Source organism: Cyanistes caeruleus, chromosome 3 (genome assembly GCF_971803275.1).
Source record: "Cyanistes caeruleus chromosome 3, bCyaCae1.hap1.1, whole genome shotgun sequence".
In the NCBI taxonomy this organism is placed as follows: domain Eukaryota; kingdom Metazoa; phylum Chordata; class Aves; order Passeriformes; family Paridae; genus Cyanistes; species Cyanistes caeruleus.
Window position 1 is genome coordinate 67,537,370 of NC_141703.1, and position 18,282 is coordinate 67,555,651.

The 18,282-nt window shown below is 37.3% G+C and overlaps 1 protein-coding gene across 8 annotated transcripts in view; it reads right to left on the reverse strand.

The window, feature by feature from the left end:
* Window positions 1-18,282, reverse strand: part of FRY (FRY microtubule binding protein) — a 219,843-nt gene that overhangs the window by 176,112 nt on the left and 25,449 nt on the right. For all 8 annotated transcript variants that reach the window (XM_086881617.1, XM_086881613.1, XM_086881621.1 and 5 more), the window contains exon 2: window positions 14,837-15,008. The gene's annotated coding sequence lies outside the window, so the exon portion shown is untranslated. The remainder of the gene's footprint in view (window positions 1-14,836; window positions 15,009-18,282) is intronic.

An 18,282-nucleotide genomic window follows, 5' to 3' on the forward strand; every position in this document is an offset into this window, starting at 1 on the left:
GCTACAGGAAGGAAAAAAACACAAACACAGAGAAAAGGTAAGTAAAACATAAAAAGTGGCAACTGAGATGAAGATAAGACACAAAGTCAGGTAAGATACAGAGGGTCTATTCCGTCCAAAATAATGTGATTTGAGAGTCACCAACAGACCACATCACCTTAGGAAGAGCCAGTTTGGGCACTGGGAAGCCCAGGAGCCTTGGGCATGTCTGAGTAATCCCATTTGAGATCTGCTAATGCTTTTTTGCATTTTTTTTTAAGCTAGAGAAGTAGTATAGTAAGGAGGAAAAAAGCTTTATTTCCTGAGGTGTTGAAATATTTCAACTACCTTAACAAAGGCTCAGTAGAGGATCTAAGGCCCACACAAACAATGCTGCCCTGTATTGTCTTTTAACATTTTACTCCTATTTCTTCACCAGTGTTTCCGCTCTTGAAAAGGTACCCATGTAAGCTTAGCTGTCACTAAGGAATATAAAATTAATATTTAAATAATTTTATATATTTCATAACTCTTCAAAGATCTGTGTGATGGTACTAATTCCCCCAGAAATGTGAAAATCCTGATTTTCATGTGGGAAGGGAGATACTTTCATTTAAAGAAGTTTTGTTTCTATCAAGGATTTCATTTCCTCTGATCGCCTCACAGAAACACATTTTCTGTTTCAGCAGGGATGAGCTGGTATTGATTTTTACCCCTAGAACCTTTTAAGCCCTCCTCATAAAGATGACCTGATTGTTTTCCAACAAATCCTTTGTCCTCGTAATAATCTGTTTCCTATTTTTAGGCACATTTAAAATTATTTAAAAGCACAACACAATAAAATACTTCAGACTTGCCATTAGCTTGACTGAAATCCACTCACACCTTGTTCCTACTTCTTAACAGCTACAGAGTTAAACTAAATTATTAACTCCTGACATTACAGGCTCCAGTTCAAACCAGGAATTTAAAGCATGCATTTGATTATTTAGTGATGTTAATTTCTGGCTACACACACACAAAAAAATCTGCTAGACTGAAGAATTCCCCAAGCCACCCTCCTCCAGAAAAGCAACGAGATACAGCATTAGAGCAGCAAGAGAGATTCCTATACTGCAGCTGTTGCCTGCATTACTTGTAAGTGGGGTTAAGCAAAATGCAGCTTAAAGCTCTGGAGAAACAACTTTCTTTAAATGCTAAGTATTTTAAAAAAACCTGAAAACCTTCAAGCAAGCAACATGAAATCAAAAACATGAACACTCTCTTTTTGGTTCCATCATTTTAACTCTAATGGCTGACATAATTTAACATAAGTGGCACTGGATTAAATCTATCCATGAAAACTGTCTTAGGTTTTAAAACAGAGTAAGTTGTGACTGCAATCCACCACCGAATCCTTCAATTACCAAAAAGGTTAAAAGGTACTGCACTAACATACTACTGAAATATCATTTCCTACCTGAAAATATAGAAGGTCTTTTCTTAGTGCGCCTTGGGTGTATAGGGTCTATATTCCTAATATTTTTTTGAAACTTTCCTTTAAAATCATTTTCTAGCAGGATGTCTGGTGGCAGGCTTCTCCGTCTTGTTGATTTGTAACGAGTCTGATGGGGATTAAGTTTACTCTTAGTCCTGGAGTAGAAGCTGCTGTCATCGAGTGCCATGATGGAGCACCAAGTGTTAAACCCCAGCGCAAAGCCAGCCCCAACACCCAGAAGTGTCGGGACCAGTGGTTACAGACCGAGCAATCTCGGATGTCCTCATGCTCAACTCACTCGTTGGGGAAGTTGAGCAGGTTGAGAGGCGTGTGCTGGGACAGGTGTAGAGTTACTGCATCGCCCCTCCTTGCATCAGTGAAACAGCACAGGGAGGAGGCAGGCTGAAATAATTAATTTAAAGTTTTGAGGTAATTAGTAAGTTCAGCAAACCTGAGCTCAGCAACACAATCTCTGCAAAGTGGAAAATACGATTTAATATGAGGCACTGTCTAGGGCTTGTATGGTTTATATTATACCCACAGCATTTCTCAGATCAGTTCATTAATAGTTCATTAACTTGGCAAGTTAAACAGGTGCTGCATAACCTTACAAAAAGAAAACAGTGTGAACAAAACCCAACAACCCAACCCACAAACAAACAAAAATAACACTCACAAAACAAACAAACAATGACAAAACAACAACCAAACAACCATCCAAATTCCAGATGCCAGCCTAGGCACCTGTCGGGAGAAAGGCACAAACAGTATGTCTGGGTTTTTTAGACCTGTCATTTCACAAACTTTCATTTTGAAGATTGATAAACAGTCCAAATCATGAAGGATTTTATAGCCACAACTATCAGTATGGGGTTTCTTTCCTCAAGGAGCAATAATGTTATTTCCTTCTGAAGAAATGTAAGATGTGATAGTGTGACTAATTTCTCTTTCTATGTAACTGCTGACTAATAAAAATAAGACATTTAAATACATGTATGACAAAGATGGTCTGTAAAGTCTCCATTTAAATAAAACGCCAGGTACTTATCTTGTTTTGTTCCAGTTACCCCAATGAAATCTTTTGAGCCCCTCAAGGATGTGATCTTCCTTTTTCAAATGTTCAGAAATAAGACAAATTGAAACATTTTCTATGATGTTTCTATTGAAACATTTACCTGGTAATTTTCTTACTGAATTCTACCATAAATGAGGCAAAATGAATTAAAGCTAACAAATCTTCTTTCATGCATTTTGGTGTTAAAAATCCAGCACTTAATATGGCAAAGTGAATAAGCAGAGTGGTAATTCAAAAGGAAAGTAAATAATGTTTCAACTGTGGATACCTAAGGAAAAGATATTTTAACACCTAAAGATAGAACTTGATTTCTTTGATTTTTTTTAAAAGCAATTAAACTAAAAATGCTTTAATTACCTTCCTAAAGCTAGGGTACACTGTAAGATTGGTGTAATAATTACAAGGTTGGCTGTTCCCAATATAATTTTTGTGTGAATTTCATGACAACTTTTTGTAATGTTTTGGCTGAAAAAAGTTTATGGTTCATCTACATGTTTTTTGTAAGGGAAGAGGAGTAATTTTAGGTATGTGTGTATACATTATATATATATATAAAGTGTGTAGCTTTTTAAGTATTTTATTGTGTTAGAAATGCAAAATAGTCTCCTAGATTCTGTCTTGTTCCTCTGGGAATTATATTGCATCGGGCTAAAAGCTGAATGGAAGGATCCAATCTTAAATAGATTGAATCAGAAATCATACCCTGTATTCAGAACAAACGGATCATTTAAACCAAATGAACATTAAATGTAAATAGCAAACCGACTAGTTCTGATTTTGCTGAGTATTTTAGGGATCATGAGCTCTTTTTACATGCGGAAATAAGGTTCTGAAAATTCTACTGGATTCCAAAAGAGGTTAAGTGGTAAGAATTTGGTTATAACCAAAGGGAACTGTGTGTCTAAATTGCTCAGTCACATATTAAAAATCTCTCTACATGCCAATCTTCATCATTAGGGACCAAAATACTTAATTCATGTCCTTCAGACCTGTATCATCTGTCAATCTCATCCTGTTTTTCCTAGTTAATTAAAAATCCCACTGAAAACAGATCCAAGTAAATTCTGTTTTATTTTATGTGCAGTAAGCCAGTTGTTATTATGACTGCATTAGAGCTGCCAGTCTCCTTTTCAGCTGAGGAAATATTTGTGCTTATCAACAGCAGATGTAAGAAAAGGTTTTTCTAAAAAGTGTTCTCCGTGTCTCACCTTGTGCGGGCTGACTCACAAAATCTGTGTTATGGAAAATGAAAACCAACTCTGCAATGAGTTTCCTGTCTGGTTTCATAACTTCTGTATCAGAGTACACGGATTCACGGCCCTTCCCACCACGCCACACACACCAGAACAGAATGGTACCCCAAAGGAGGACAAGGCCTCCAAGCCATGTTGGAGGAACTGCAAAGGCATGAAGGGAAAGTTGAGCTTTACTAACATTTTAAACCAGCACAGTCTAATCAACCAAACCTCATCCTTCTCACCTGTGGCCCATGGAGCTTCTCTCCCTTGTTGCATTAGAACCCATTTTGTGATGTTGCACAGCAAACTATGGCACAAACCTCGGTTACCTATTGTTTATTTATTTATTTGTAATCATGCTGCCACAAAGGACAAAAAGACAAGAGTAAGCATCCAGTACAGGGATGTATGAACTGTTTCTTTTAGTGACTGTGCCAGGTTAGAAAATTTTGAGTGTTACCCCTTAAAATATTTGTAAAAATAAGGCTAAAAAGGCAATCCTCAGGCTACTTATTTATGCATTTTACAGGTGTCAGACATTTAAAGAAATGAAGTTGTTACCAATCAAGTTGAATATTCCTGGGTACCTGCTTGCTGAGGAGACTGTTAAAAAGTACACATAAATCTCGCGACCCAATCTTGTTATTTTATTCCCTGTAAGCACCTACTACGTATTTACTAAGTATTTACTGTAAAATACTGTAAAATACTGTAAAATACTGTAAATACTACGTATTTACTAAGTATTTACTGTATTTACTAAGTACTGTAAATACAGTACTTAGTGTAGTAAGTACTACTTACTTACTACAGGTCTCACACCTTGTACATAGCAGAACAGTCATAGACCTCAGAAGTTATCTATGCTATGAAGTCTCTAACTTATTTTGCTTTGCATTTCAAACAGAAAAGTTAAAAAACAAAGGAAGAGAAAACGAGGTATCAAAAACAAGGAATGAGGAAAATATACAGCTGTTCAAATCTTCTAACTGTTGCTCAAAAAAGTATTCATTTAATTTTCTGGAATATTCTGGTTGTCTTAATTCAGAGGATGTGAATTTCTGACATGTTCCCTGCTTTAATTAACCTATTTCTTCCAGTTTAACGTTGTTAGAAGCAGAGTCTGGACTAAGCATCCAAAAAAATCTCTCTTCAGTCAAGCATCGTTTTTCTGAAGTGAGTATAAGAGGAAAAAGTCAGCAAATAATCAGTCATGGTCATAGTCTTAAAGAAAGAAAAAAGATCACTTCAGGTTCACATTATCTTCTACCCTGTAGAAAAAACTGGCTCACAGAATTGTGCAAATAGGACTTAGTTGCCAGGCTACACCTGACCTTTGAGAAGCTAAATAAGAGTACTAGAAGTTCATCGTATCATGCACTATATTTATGGTTTTAACTTGCGGTAGATAACTTAACACTGAATTACAGCCTCAGAAAAAAGAAGTAGGCTTTCAGCCCAGATGATTCTTCAAATTATCAAATACTAACAGATAAAACATGAAACAAAGAACAGAGCTTTTACAGAGTAGCCTTCTGTGCTGGAATGTTGGTTTTAATAGATGAATATTGATAAGAGGTTTGGCTGAGTATTTCAAATGCATTGTCCTTCAGCTGAAAGAAGATAAGCACCTTTAATTTGAAGTCATATTCTTGTCTGCTAACAACAAACAAAATATATATTTAAAGCTGTAAAAAAAAAAGCTGTACTGCTAGTCCTTTACTGTTTGATCTATAATGTTCATGTCCCCTATTAAAACAGGAAGCTGATTTCAATCACAACATTTCATAGGCAGAACAATTCACGTGCAAATGTCCATTTGTAATAATTTCACTTCACCCTGATGTTCTCATTACACGATAGCTGTCGCAGCCTTATTTTCATGAGGACTCGAAAGTCAATCCTTCTCCAACAGAAAAGCAGTGCAAACCCAGGAAACAGGCATTTTCTGGCAGGGCAGAGGGAAGAGGCACAGCACAAGCACCCAACTAGGTGACAGGGCTCCTCACAGATGGCCTCAGAGCTGTCAGCACACGTGGCTTTGCCCAAGTGGCAGCAGCTGGACATTTTCCAAAGATCACAGGCTGAGGGTGGAACTTGCCAGAATCTGCACAGTGGTAACACTGGCAATCACAAAATCATGCCTGATATTATTCCTCTGCAACCTGGGACATGAAGCCTATGCTCTGGGTACAGTGGAAAGAGAAAGACCTGAGGCTCTGAGGGAATTTTACTCAGTATGAGGTAGCATTAGTCCTGAATAAACAAGGCAGATGGTTTTCCTCTTGTCTTCTATGTTTAAAGTGAATACTGTGAGCAAACTATGCATATGAAGGTTACAGATTTCAGAGACAATTTTCTATTTGAAACCACTTCTGAGTGTTCCATATTCTACATAAAATAAATTGTGTTAGCACTTATGTGAAAGAATATAACAGCATGTCACCTTCTGTAAAAAAAAAAAGTGTTACAAATATAGAGGAAAAAAAAATCATCATGTATGGAACTTGAAAGTACTTCTTAGAGAGGATCACTATCTCAAGTGCAAGAGCAATCAATATGAAAATGAAGGCGCTCCACTTAAGGCCAGAGCTCTAGAAACACCAGAATACATCCCAAACAACTCTAAATGTCTGACTGTTGCACAACCCCAACCTGAGTTTCACCTTTTGCTACAGGAGTCAGCAGTACACAAGAATCTTTGTGACACTGCTACAGCATCATAAAGGAGGATGTGTAAATTATCTTCAAAACCTCCAGTTACAGAAACAAAAATCCTACAGCTGAACATTTTTCCATCTTTAATTGTACAATATTAACCTTCAGTACTTTTCTTATAAATACTTATTTTGCATTAGAACAGTATTAATAAGAACTTCTTATTGCATCTAACACTGACAGTAGGATTCATCAGTTGTAATATAATTTCCTCCCCCCACACACACCCACCATACTTAGAGATAAAAAATGACAACCAGCAGGCATGTGAGAAGGAGTGGGAAATGGAAAGGATGTGAGGGAACTCGGGGTCTCCAAACCACAGGAAGCAGTGGCCAACGGCAAGTAACTGACACACAGCGTTGCCACAGAGCAACAGCGGGCACTGCTTGGCAAGCACAAGCAGGGCCTGACCCCCTAAAGCAAGCTTTATGGGAAGTGAAAAATTCCAAGTGCTTCAAGACTGAAAAGGAGAAAAATCCACAAAACATGAAAAGAAGAGTAAGAGATGCACAGATTTACTTAGAGTCAGAGATATTTTCAGGTACTCTTTCATCCACCTTGTTTACTAGAGATGTTTGAGAACCTAACTAGTTAAAGAGCATCACCATTTTAAACAATGACATTAAAACACCCAATTTTACTGACTGTTTTCGTTTGACTTCTTGAAGAATTAGCTGCATGACAAGGTGGCTTCCAAATCATGCTTGAAACTGAAAATTATTCCTACACAGGACTATAAAAATATCATATTCTATTACCTTGACATAAATATGACAATTTGCATAGCCTGCACGACAATGCTAGACTTAAGGCAGTGTGCCTGTGCATTTTATATATAAATACATAGATATTTAACATGTCTAGTAAAACCTTACCTATATATATACTGTTTATTCAATTTCTACATTAACATTCATATTAAGACCTAGGGAACACAGTTACAATTAATACAAACAAAAAAAGAGAAAATTAGAAAAAACATTTTAAAATTTGGATGGCATTATTTGTCACTCTGTACAGGCCTGAGATAACTACAATTTAGACTAATCTGACAATTAATTTGCAAGAATAACAGTGAATGCATTCAAAACAGTGTTGGCAGAAGAGGGTAGTCGTGTCCCCTTTGCAAGCCCCCTAAATACAGTCAAAATGATAAGAGAGATCATGTGCTGAACAAATGCTCCCTTAGGGGTTGTGCTGCTCAAAGTGCTGCAGTGGCCCAAGGCTTTCCAGATAAAGACCAAATACACAGATATACATACACACACCCTATTGTATGCCATGGAAATCAGAAACAAAGATCATTCTTGCAACAACACAATAGAAAAGGGGAGTTACTTTTCTGAATGTCAGCTGTGCAACTGCTAAATTTTAAACTAAGACAACACAAACCTGTTTTGAGTAGTAACACAAATGAAAACAACTGAGAAAAACACAGCATTAGTGTAAAATGAAACCGTGCAATAACCTAGTTCAAGTCAGACTGCAGCAAGTACAAATTTTGAGACAACTGTTTGCCCACTGACTGTGAAAATTTAATCCATGCAAGTATCAGTCTGTCAAGAAAAGGAAACACCCTTCACTCCTTAATGTCTTCTACTGTTACCTTTATACAGGGCTCCGGAATTTATTTGACCCAAAGTTAATGAGGAGCTTAGTTAAAGAGAAAAAAGCCTGCCAAGAGAGATAAACCCTGAAACACTCCCAAAACTTAGTGAGACTCGCACTGAACTTTTCCAGTAATTCATTCCACAGTCCAGGAAGGTGCATGAAACACTGCCATCTTCATGTCTCTTCCAAGTTCAGCTCCAGGCTTTCTAACCCTGAAATAAAGATGGGCAGCCAAATATCAAGGAACAATATATTTTATAGCTGGAATCTTGGAGAATTAAGGGCTTTTAGACTCAGGATGATAATCCTGAAATTAATCCAGATTCCAAGACACCGAAACATATAGTTTGGATAAACAATAGTTTCCTGCCATTTCAGATTAGTGAGGAAGAAGAGGAATGTGAAGAACTAATGTCTGCGATAGCACAGAACACCATGATTTGGCTTATCTCTGAAAAGTCAAGTTGATACCAGTCTCTAGAACAGGAAAACACATTCTTGAAGCCTTCTGCAATTGTGCAAACATCCAATAAAAAGTAGAAATACTGTAGAAATTAATTATTTTCAGGGAGACACATATCAGTAAAGCACGTCCTTCAGTCAGTTTGTGTTAAGAGTCCCTACCCTTACCTTTCTGTAGTTAAGCACTGCTGTCATGTTAGCACCATAAATTTAGCTAAGCGACTGCACCGAGAACATATTACTGGTATGGGAGTGAAAAAGTACCAGGGCAAGGCTCAGACCTACCCATGGCACTTTGCACGGCTGGTCATACAATTTCTATCTTTCTTAGGTGAAGAGAATCATTTGGGGGCTATCTTTCCAAGTCTTGACTCTAAACAGCAAGTATTAGGGCAACAGCTCTTTCAGCATAGTGTGCAAATGTAACAAATCATTTTGGGGAGGGTGAAAAGCAATAAGGGGTCCAAGGGAACCTAAATAACCTGAGATTCCCTTGGCTCCTACACAGATTGGAAGCACATGGAGAAATGGGTGAAATTCAGATCACATTTAAGCAGAAATGAGATTTCCAGATATGTTTCTTTAGTCTAACAAGCAGCACACATCTTGCATGGGGAAGAATACAGCACAGGAACACAAAAAACCAAGATATCAGGGTAAATGAGGATCTGACCAGCTGCATACAGAAGGCTGCAGTTTTTCCTGCTAGCTGAAGACAGGCTTTTGGAAAGTACTGGGGACTCCTATGAACTAAATTCACATATGACTATCAGGGTCTAATACTGATTTAACTTGATTCTTAACTAATGTCTCACCAATTTTAGACACCCTGCAAAATAGCAGAACTGCTGAGGATACTTACCTCATTTTATTATACATCATCCAAATGCTAAAAAAAGGGAAAATAATAGGAAAAAGCTTTGAAACTGTAGAACTCTTAACTCTCACATAGAGCTAAAACTCAATTATCAAGTGAAGATTTGAGAGACAGGTTTTTTAAAAGTACTGTATATAGTCTTTAAGTTATACAATGTAAATTTAAAGAGGAGAAGTATTCAGATGTCTTAGAAAAATACAACATATCCACAGCTCGCTCAAGGAGGCCGTAATACCTTCCAGAGAAGTAAGATGCCTGTCAGTCATAGGAAGATTCAGACCTACCACTCACAATATTCAGAGGCCTCATTTACACTATCTTGCCTTCCCCTGCAGAGCATCATGCATTTCCCCCACCTAGCTGCACACATTCAAAGATTAAGCTGCCAAAGTCTAAACCCCATTTGTAGTTAACAGAGATGTACCTCTGCAAGGCACATCGACCTGAGGAGAGGGGAAATTGTCTTTTCTCCTTAACTGCAGCCTTTTACTGAGACTTACAGACGCTCACCCTTTGAGTTCTCACACAGGTTAGATGAGAGGAAAGCCACACCAAGATCTTCTGCACTACAGTAATTACTACAGTAATTGTAAATGAAGTACAATACACTAAAAAGAATTTTATTCCACTAGCAGAGTAGCTCTGCTGGGGAAAGCTCAGAAATGAGAGCAGAGTTGCCAAGACTGATAAATTTTATCTGCCCTAAGCAGGCCTTCATCTCACATTACTCATTTTCTCCTAATTTGTTCATACAATTCCAAAGCTTTATGTATGATTATTTTAATTGGGAATGGCAAACTAATGGGCTGAACTTTCTTTGATGGTTAGAGTATTGTATAAAGAGATGCATGGAGTGAAAGTAAATAATTCAAAGGGGTTTTATCTTCCAGTATCTAAGGCAATGCTGAAGAAACAGTAAAACATATAATAATGAGATTCCTACAGTATTTTTCACTGCAATTTTGGATGATTCTATTTAGGTATCAAATTTATTTGAAGTTGGGAACTGAAAACTTTCTATCTTATGATATAACTCTAAATAATGGCACCACTAGATTGAGAATATCCTCCTGTCAAATCCTTTAAGGAAGGTGTCTAGCAGCAGATTTTTGCTGCTACTAGCTTGAAATTGTACCAAAATTGGAAAACTTGATTTGCTATTGTACATCAACCCCCACATTAGCCAGTGTATGTGTGTATGTGCATATCTGTGTGAAAGTATGTACAAAAATATACTGAAAAATAAATCCAAGTCTGCAGCCTAAGCTAAAATTTTTCAGCTTGCTTTCTGGAAACAGAGAAAGTAGGTCAGCACGTATTCCAAAATAGCATATCAGCACTGAAAGAAAAAGTAGCATATCTGTACCTTTGGATTTTTAGCTCATCTCTCTGAAGGGGGAAATGAAGGATGAGACCTTTTCTTATTCTACTGTATGAGAAAAAATCTCTTCTACTTAAAAAAGCCCCCAAATAAGCCACCTACATGGGTAAAATGTTGTCTCTTTTAATCAAAGCAAAACAACATTGAGTGGAACCATTTAAGCTTTATCTAAATATAACCAAAGGAAAAGCCAGGATGTTTAAAATGTGTTTAAAATGTTGTACTGGATATGTATCACATCCTGTTCCTTGCGTATCTTGTTCCATGTATCAAAAATCTATTTGGTAAAATATTTACTTTGGAAATAACAGCATACTGTCTGTGATTTTGCTGTTCATCTTGTGGGGTTTTTTTTTTGTTTGCTTTGTTTTTTGTTTTTTTTTTAAATATTTGCTGTTGCAATAAGAATTGCTGCATATTTTGTGATATCTTTCATTCTAAGCACACTGTTAAAGAAAAGTATTTTCTTTTATTTATTCCCCTCCCCACCCACTCTCATTTTTAAGAATCCAAAAAGCTAAAGCAAAAACCAAATTACTTAAGCACTCACACATCTAAGCTATAGAGATTCTTAAGAATTCTTCTGGAATTAATATTGAAAAACTCCTGTCCTAATAATAATAATAATAAACTATTATATTAACAGTTCCTTAATATGAAAGAAAAACCAAAATCCACTCTTAGGCAATATTAAATAATGCTTATCAGCTCTAAAATATCACCTGATTCAAGTCAGTATCAATATTGTTGGCTTCAATATGATGCATGATGCTGATCTGTTTCCCAGAACAGATTTCAAGCTGAAACACTGATATATTTAATTAGGACAGAATTATATTGCCTCCCTCAAATTCCAAGTGTCAGCCTTCATTTGGATCTCTGCACTAGATTAAAATGAATGCTTGAAAGGTACTGAGCATTGGTAGCATGACCTTTTAAGTTCAGTGATTTCTATGCAACCAGCAGGAATGCCTAAAAATAACAAAACAAGTCTATTTTTAGTTTTTCATTCTCTAGGGCTTTTTTCCTTGCTTTATTTTTTAAAACTACTGCTATGTTTTTGTTCCATCTCAATTCTTGGACACTTAGCTCTCATTTATTTTCCTGTATTAGTCCAGTCAGACCTGTTTAAATATCTCATTCTCCAGTCTGTGAAGTACTGTAATCCATGCACATATGTACATCATTTAGGCAGTTAGAGAATTGGATCTTCCATAGTGCCAGGCCTCCCAAGAAGGGAAATCAAAATGGTGAACAACTTCCTGAACTTACAGCTGCTGGGATCTGCAATTTTCTTTGACACTTAGTAAACCAATGCTTGCTATCACAACTTAGGTAAAAATCAGGACCTTCCTAGGTAACACAGGCTTCACAACTAGCTGAGTGAAGAAATTAAGGAGTTTTTCAAACTCTGATAAATGAAGTCAAAGTATTTAAAAAAAAAAAAAAAAAAAGGTTGAACTTTTATGTCCTGTGATGTCTCCACCTTGCAAAATTTTAAAACTCTAGCCTAGCAAACAAAGTGCATAATTACACACGATTAATTGCATTCCTAGATTACTGCCAGATAGCTTGTCACATGCCTTGCTGGGTCTAAATACAGTTTTAATTTGTTACTTCTGAAAGCCAAAGCCACAGAACTAATTGAGCTCACTCTACAGCTGGACAGATATACGATTAAAAAATCATCAGAGCAAAAGAAACAAATAGCATACATTTAGAGTGAAGTATTAAAATAAATAAAGGAAAGAAAGGCAGTTGTATTTATGAGTAGCAACAGATATGATCTCTCCTCTCTCTAGCACTCTCTTGTTGAGGCCAGCACTGACATCCTCCAAAACCTGAGAGATCTATGGGAAGGTAATAGGTCACACATTCATCAGACTTCAGTACTGCTAATTTTTCTGACATGCAAACAGTGTGATTAAAAAAACAACACTGCTCTAGTTAAATGGAACTAAATCAGTCCCTCAGTTCCTTGGGAGTTTAGAAAAACTGTAAAAGAAATTTCACAATAGTTCATTGTTCCATTTGGTCTCATCTCCCTTTAGAAAATATAAGCCCACAAATACATTTGCATATTCACACAGTTCTGTCTCTGAGTTCAAGGATGCTTACAAGACACCTGCTAATATGCCAAATTTGTATTCATTGGAGTGGGAAGCCTGCTGCCATGAGATACCATTTCCACTCAGAAGCCATTAGCTTAACTGCTGAGAGGTTGTGTCTTCTCAAGCTGCTTCACGAAGGAGAAACGTTAGTATAACCAGTTCTCTGAAGGCACAGTAAAATGGGCGAACTGATCCCAAAGTGGTCAGATCTAGTGTTTTCTGAGCTTGCTTAAAAAGTTGCAATGTAGTCTAGGAAACAGCTCTTGAATTTCCCAGCTTACCAGCCTGTTATTCCAATAGTTATACTTTTCCAGAGCAGAGTCACCAGGCACCCCTTCCCTGCTGGCCCACGTGGTGCAATGACAGGTGCTCAATCTCGTGTCTGGAGCACTGGGCGTTGTGCTCTGGACTCCTGGGGCTGCGTCTACAAGAGGTAGACGTCTCCCTTACACCCTTCAGTGACTGTCATGGGAATTTCCTCTTGTTCCAACAATGCACCAGGTCGAAACTGGACATGCTGCTGTGAAGATGTGTCCTAGAGCCCCACCTCAAGCCAAAGCCAACTTACAGACTCGGCCAGTTGGAGCTCTTTTCATGTCAGCTGCAAGATACACATTCTGGTGCACAGAACAGCTTATCTCTAGGCAATGAAAATCACCATATTCACAGTGATCATAAACGTCCAGAATACATATCACACATTTACACATCACTGTGCTCTACAGCATAAATGCATCCTTTTACTTGTTTTGATCTGCACAGTCTTGGATAAAAACCACATTACATTAAAATAAAATAAGCACTGAATAATAAATGGCTTTATAATAATTGTCCCAATGTACTGAAAACCATCATCCAAAGATCTAGGAAAGCAGAAACAGAAATATCTGTATTTAAGTAATCAACAAAGAAAATAACATAACTATTCAATTGAAAAGGCTGTGACCCTGTCAAGAGTCTTTATAGTACTGCTCTTTAAAAGCAAAAGGAAATATTTAAGTCCCCACTGGAGTAGAACTGGGAGCACTATAGAAGCCAGCACCCCAGAAGAAATTCTGCTAACAATATAATCTGATGTGGCTTATAGCTGATTACACAGCAAAATTAATTGTCTCCAAGAAATCTTACTTTTATGACAGAAGGACTAAATACAGCCTAACAGTAGTTTAAAACCAATGCATCCTTCTTTCTAGTAGGAAAAGAAAGGCTTTGTTTTGTTCAAAAGGACATTGATGTAATCATGTTGCTGTATATTTTTCCCCTGGCTCCTTGATATATAAATGCATGGCAGCAATTGCAGCTACTTTATATCCTTTAACTAGTACATGTGCAAAATGTTTGTTCGTCTGTTTTCCAGCAATGCATCAGCATTTACAAAAAATTACAAAATTTAAAAAAATTCTTTGCTATACGGAATTTCAGCCCCAGGAAGGCTTTAACTAAACACTTGCACTGTATCAGATTAGTTAAAAGCCACAAGTTTCTTCAGCTCCTGGTAATGGCTTGCCAGCTTTCAACAATATTAAGACAAAGAATCCACAAATATTCGTAGTAAAGTATGTACAGTCTCATGTCACATGTGATGGACTTAATACTGCTTTGAAATTCATATTTAAAGTCAGGCCGTAAGAACCCAAAATTTGTCATTGCCAAATATTTAAATTTATGCTCACAATCTTTTTCACTAAGAACCACATTTACATGAGCTTCCAAATACCAATCTGTGTATTTTATATTCCTCACACCTATGCAAAAGACTTTTAACTATTTCCTAAAAATTTTAGAATAGTTGCCAAATCTATTCAATAAAGAAATGTATTAATACATTTAGAATTTACTATCAGTCTTACCAGAAAAATCTCATGTAAATCCATAATGACTGGATAATTAATGCAAAATCTTACCTTTCCCTGAAGCAACAGTTTCCAGCAGTGATCTTTCTTAACACTTTAATTCTGCAATTTTCATAGATAGTTTTCTAGTTCAGGCAGAGATGGGTTAACTGCAAGCAGTCTGGATGCTATCTTGCTTGCTTCCTGGAGATCACTGTTTTGCTTTGTGAGCCATCACAACTACCTAGGAAAAATAACAGCCAACCCTCAGTCACCTGGCCAATGTGATATATTACCGCCCCCAGATTAAACAAAATGTTTAAAAGAAATCTATGTCTTAAAACAAGATGTTAACATTTGTATTTATCTACCAAACATTTCATAACAGATGCCGTTAAAAGAATTATTGCATGCCTTCCTACCAGGAGTTCATGTTCTTGGATAGAGACATAAAACAAGCGGGAAAAATTTATATATCAATGTCGTAAATCTTTTAAATTACAACTTGTCTTTACACTGACAGTATGAACTATAAACTAGACTTTAAACTAGACTCTTTTTTTGTAGATTTTTGGTCAGAAGCTACAAGCAACAGCAAAAACTGACTTATACTGTTAATTCCTTAGGCAGAAGCAAACAGAACGGAACCTACGGAAGAAAAAAAAAGGTGCTGAAAGGTAGGAACGCACTTTGGAATCTATTTGGGTATAACTGCAAGGTACTTATTAGAACAGGAAACACTATATTCCTGTTTTGTGCAAATACATGTGGCTGCCAAAAGGCTCTGAAGCTGAGACTACCACCTGCAGAACCATTGGCAGCAGATGCAGATACCACACTTTGCAGAAAGAGCACCATCCCATGATGGGCATGCCCTGAGGCCCAGAATGCTGAATTACCAAATCCAAGGTGAATCTCATTACTGTGAGGGCAGTTTGAATATTCTCTGTGAGCTCGAGTAGCGATGATGCTATGTAGATCTGTGACATGAGCAAGACACCTTGTTTGCTCCCTTGAACATGGAGTGCAGTTACACAGGACCTTGTCCAACCAAAACACTGAATACCTCCAAGGACAGAGACACACTTCTCTGGACAGCCACAATGCTGTCAGAGCAGCCTCTTGAACAGTGTATCTCCACCTGAATAATCCAGATCCATGGCAGAAAACAGGACAGTCCATCTCCCCTTTGATTTGTTCAGCTCCACAAAATGTTTGACAGAGCATGTAATTAGAAGATCTACTGAGCTGATATTAACAAATGATACTGAGTAGCTGACTATCTCATATGGGGGTGTTTTACAACCTGTCTCCTCTCCCCACCCTTGCGCTGACAACAGGAACCACCCTTGCCACTTCAGCATGCATTATTAAAGGGGTTACACATCTTGATTTCTCTCTTCAGTGCCTTTATCCTTCTGGATAGCCCTTTGCAGCTGATGTCTATAAAAACACAGTAGTACCTCTGTCCACACTTAAATTAGCACTACTCTAAGTCTGAATAATTCTCTTCTATCATGTTTATCAGGTTTCCTGAACATTAGGAGTATCAAACTGTGGCATCTGAGTAAAGTCTCTCAAAGAGACAGGGCAGTCACAGCTCAGATCTGCTCCTTCAAAATTTCTGCGGATCTGGGTATTTTTTTTTCTATGTTATACTCCAGATGTGTTTTAAAGATAAGGCTCCATTGTTTAGATGCTTTTTGGCTTTATAATATAGGGATGACAGACAGTAGATCTGACAGGTTACTGAAACAATCCTATTTTCATCTCCCTGCTGAGAAGTGAGATGCTGTCAGAGACAAACAAGACTTTTGGTCAAAAATGGGTTATCAAGTTTTAAAATCATAAAAAGAAATCCCAATTAAATTGAATACTTCAGGTTATCACCATCAGTACAAGAGAGCAGACTTAGGCATCATACATCACATCTGTGCACTGAGGAGAGACAGCATGTTAGAAGTAATCACCTACTTATGCATATCCCTGTGACAAATTGCACTTTTCAGTCTCTGGTAACCTGAAGCCATTATCCTGTGCTATTGGGGAGGAGAATGGCCAGGAGGAGAGGGAGAAAGAGCTTTCCATACCAGACTCTGTGTAATACAGTCTAATTACTGACTTTCATGGACACTACTTCAAAGAACAGGGACAACCTGAAACAAGCAGTCACAAACCAAACATTACAACCCTTTGCAGATATGCCACCTTTTCAGTCCAGTGTACAAAGGACACAGTCTCCTCTACAAACCGAGGGAAACCAGACCCTGAACAAGAATAAAAATGAGGAACCTGAAATAGAGTACAGTACGGTTAACTGTGAAGTGTTGCACAATGATTTATCATATGCTATCCAACTTTTTATTCATCCTCCTTGAAAAATTCCATTGTAAGTATCCTATTTCCACCCAGGTATTATTTACACCAAACCATGACTTTCATAGACCTGTGGTTTGCTACATCTTCATCATTATATAATATATATACAATAATATGTGTACACAAGTCACAGAAATAATTGATACTTCCACTGTGCCCAGCCTTTTCTTCTGAAAAGGGAGAATTTTTATTTGTATCTTTTTTAGCCGTAAAGGAAATTTTAAAATGCCTAAGCAGCTACACATTATTATTGTAAATATTATTGTTAAACGTGCATTCCTGAAACAATCTTCATAACGTATAATAATCTTTATAAGCATCAAAATTATGAAAATAGATGAACAACAACAAAAAAGGCAGTAACTTCACAGCTGTACAGTAAGACATACCAAATAAAAGGTTTGTCAAAATGCACCTTGCTCTCCAGAAACCAACAAAAAGGAGTGAAGGTAAGAGCTGCATCACTCCAGCACCCTCTGTTGGCCTTCAGGCAGCACGGTACTCTGTGCACTCATAATAAAATCAGTTGTTGGATCCCAAAGGTACGACAAAGATTCCTTTACAGAAATAAATACATAAAAAGCAAACAGAAACCTACTGTGCAACCCAGTCCTATGCATAAAACCTTCAGCTATATACCACAACATAGTTTAATATCAGATTACTCAGTATAGCTGGATCTGTCATGAATTAGCCCATCTTTGCAGATACTTATAATTGATCTAATTTCAAGGGCAAAATCTTCTTTATGAGCCCTGTCTGTGTCTGATTATTCTGACAAACACCAATAATAAATGGCACCCTGCATGCAGCTCTCACCAATAGAAATAACAGCTCTACAGAAAGAACAATTCTTTCTATGGAACATTATTCACTGTGGCTGCTGAGAACTAACAATGCATACATTATGCAGAATATCATCCACAAAAGAAAGTGCCCCAACCAGGTCTCATCAAGCACACAGAATAAAGTCCAGATGCCAGATACAAGGTGATCTAAATATAAACTCCATACACTGTGCACAGACAGATGGTGTAATTTCCAGAAGCAAAGGCCCTTAGCCCAGCAAGCTTGGCAGCTGCTTCGCAAAGCCGGCTCAGAGCTTTGCTAAGGCAGATGTGAAGTTGCAGTGGGTAGCA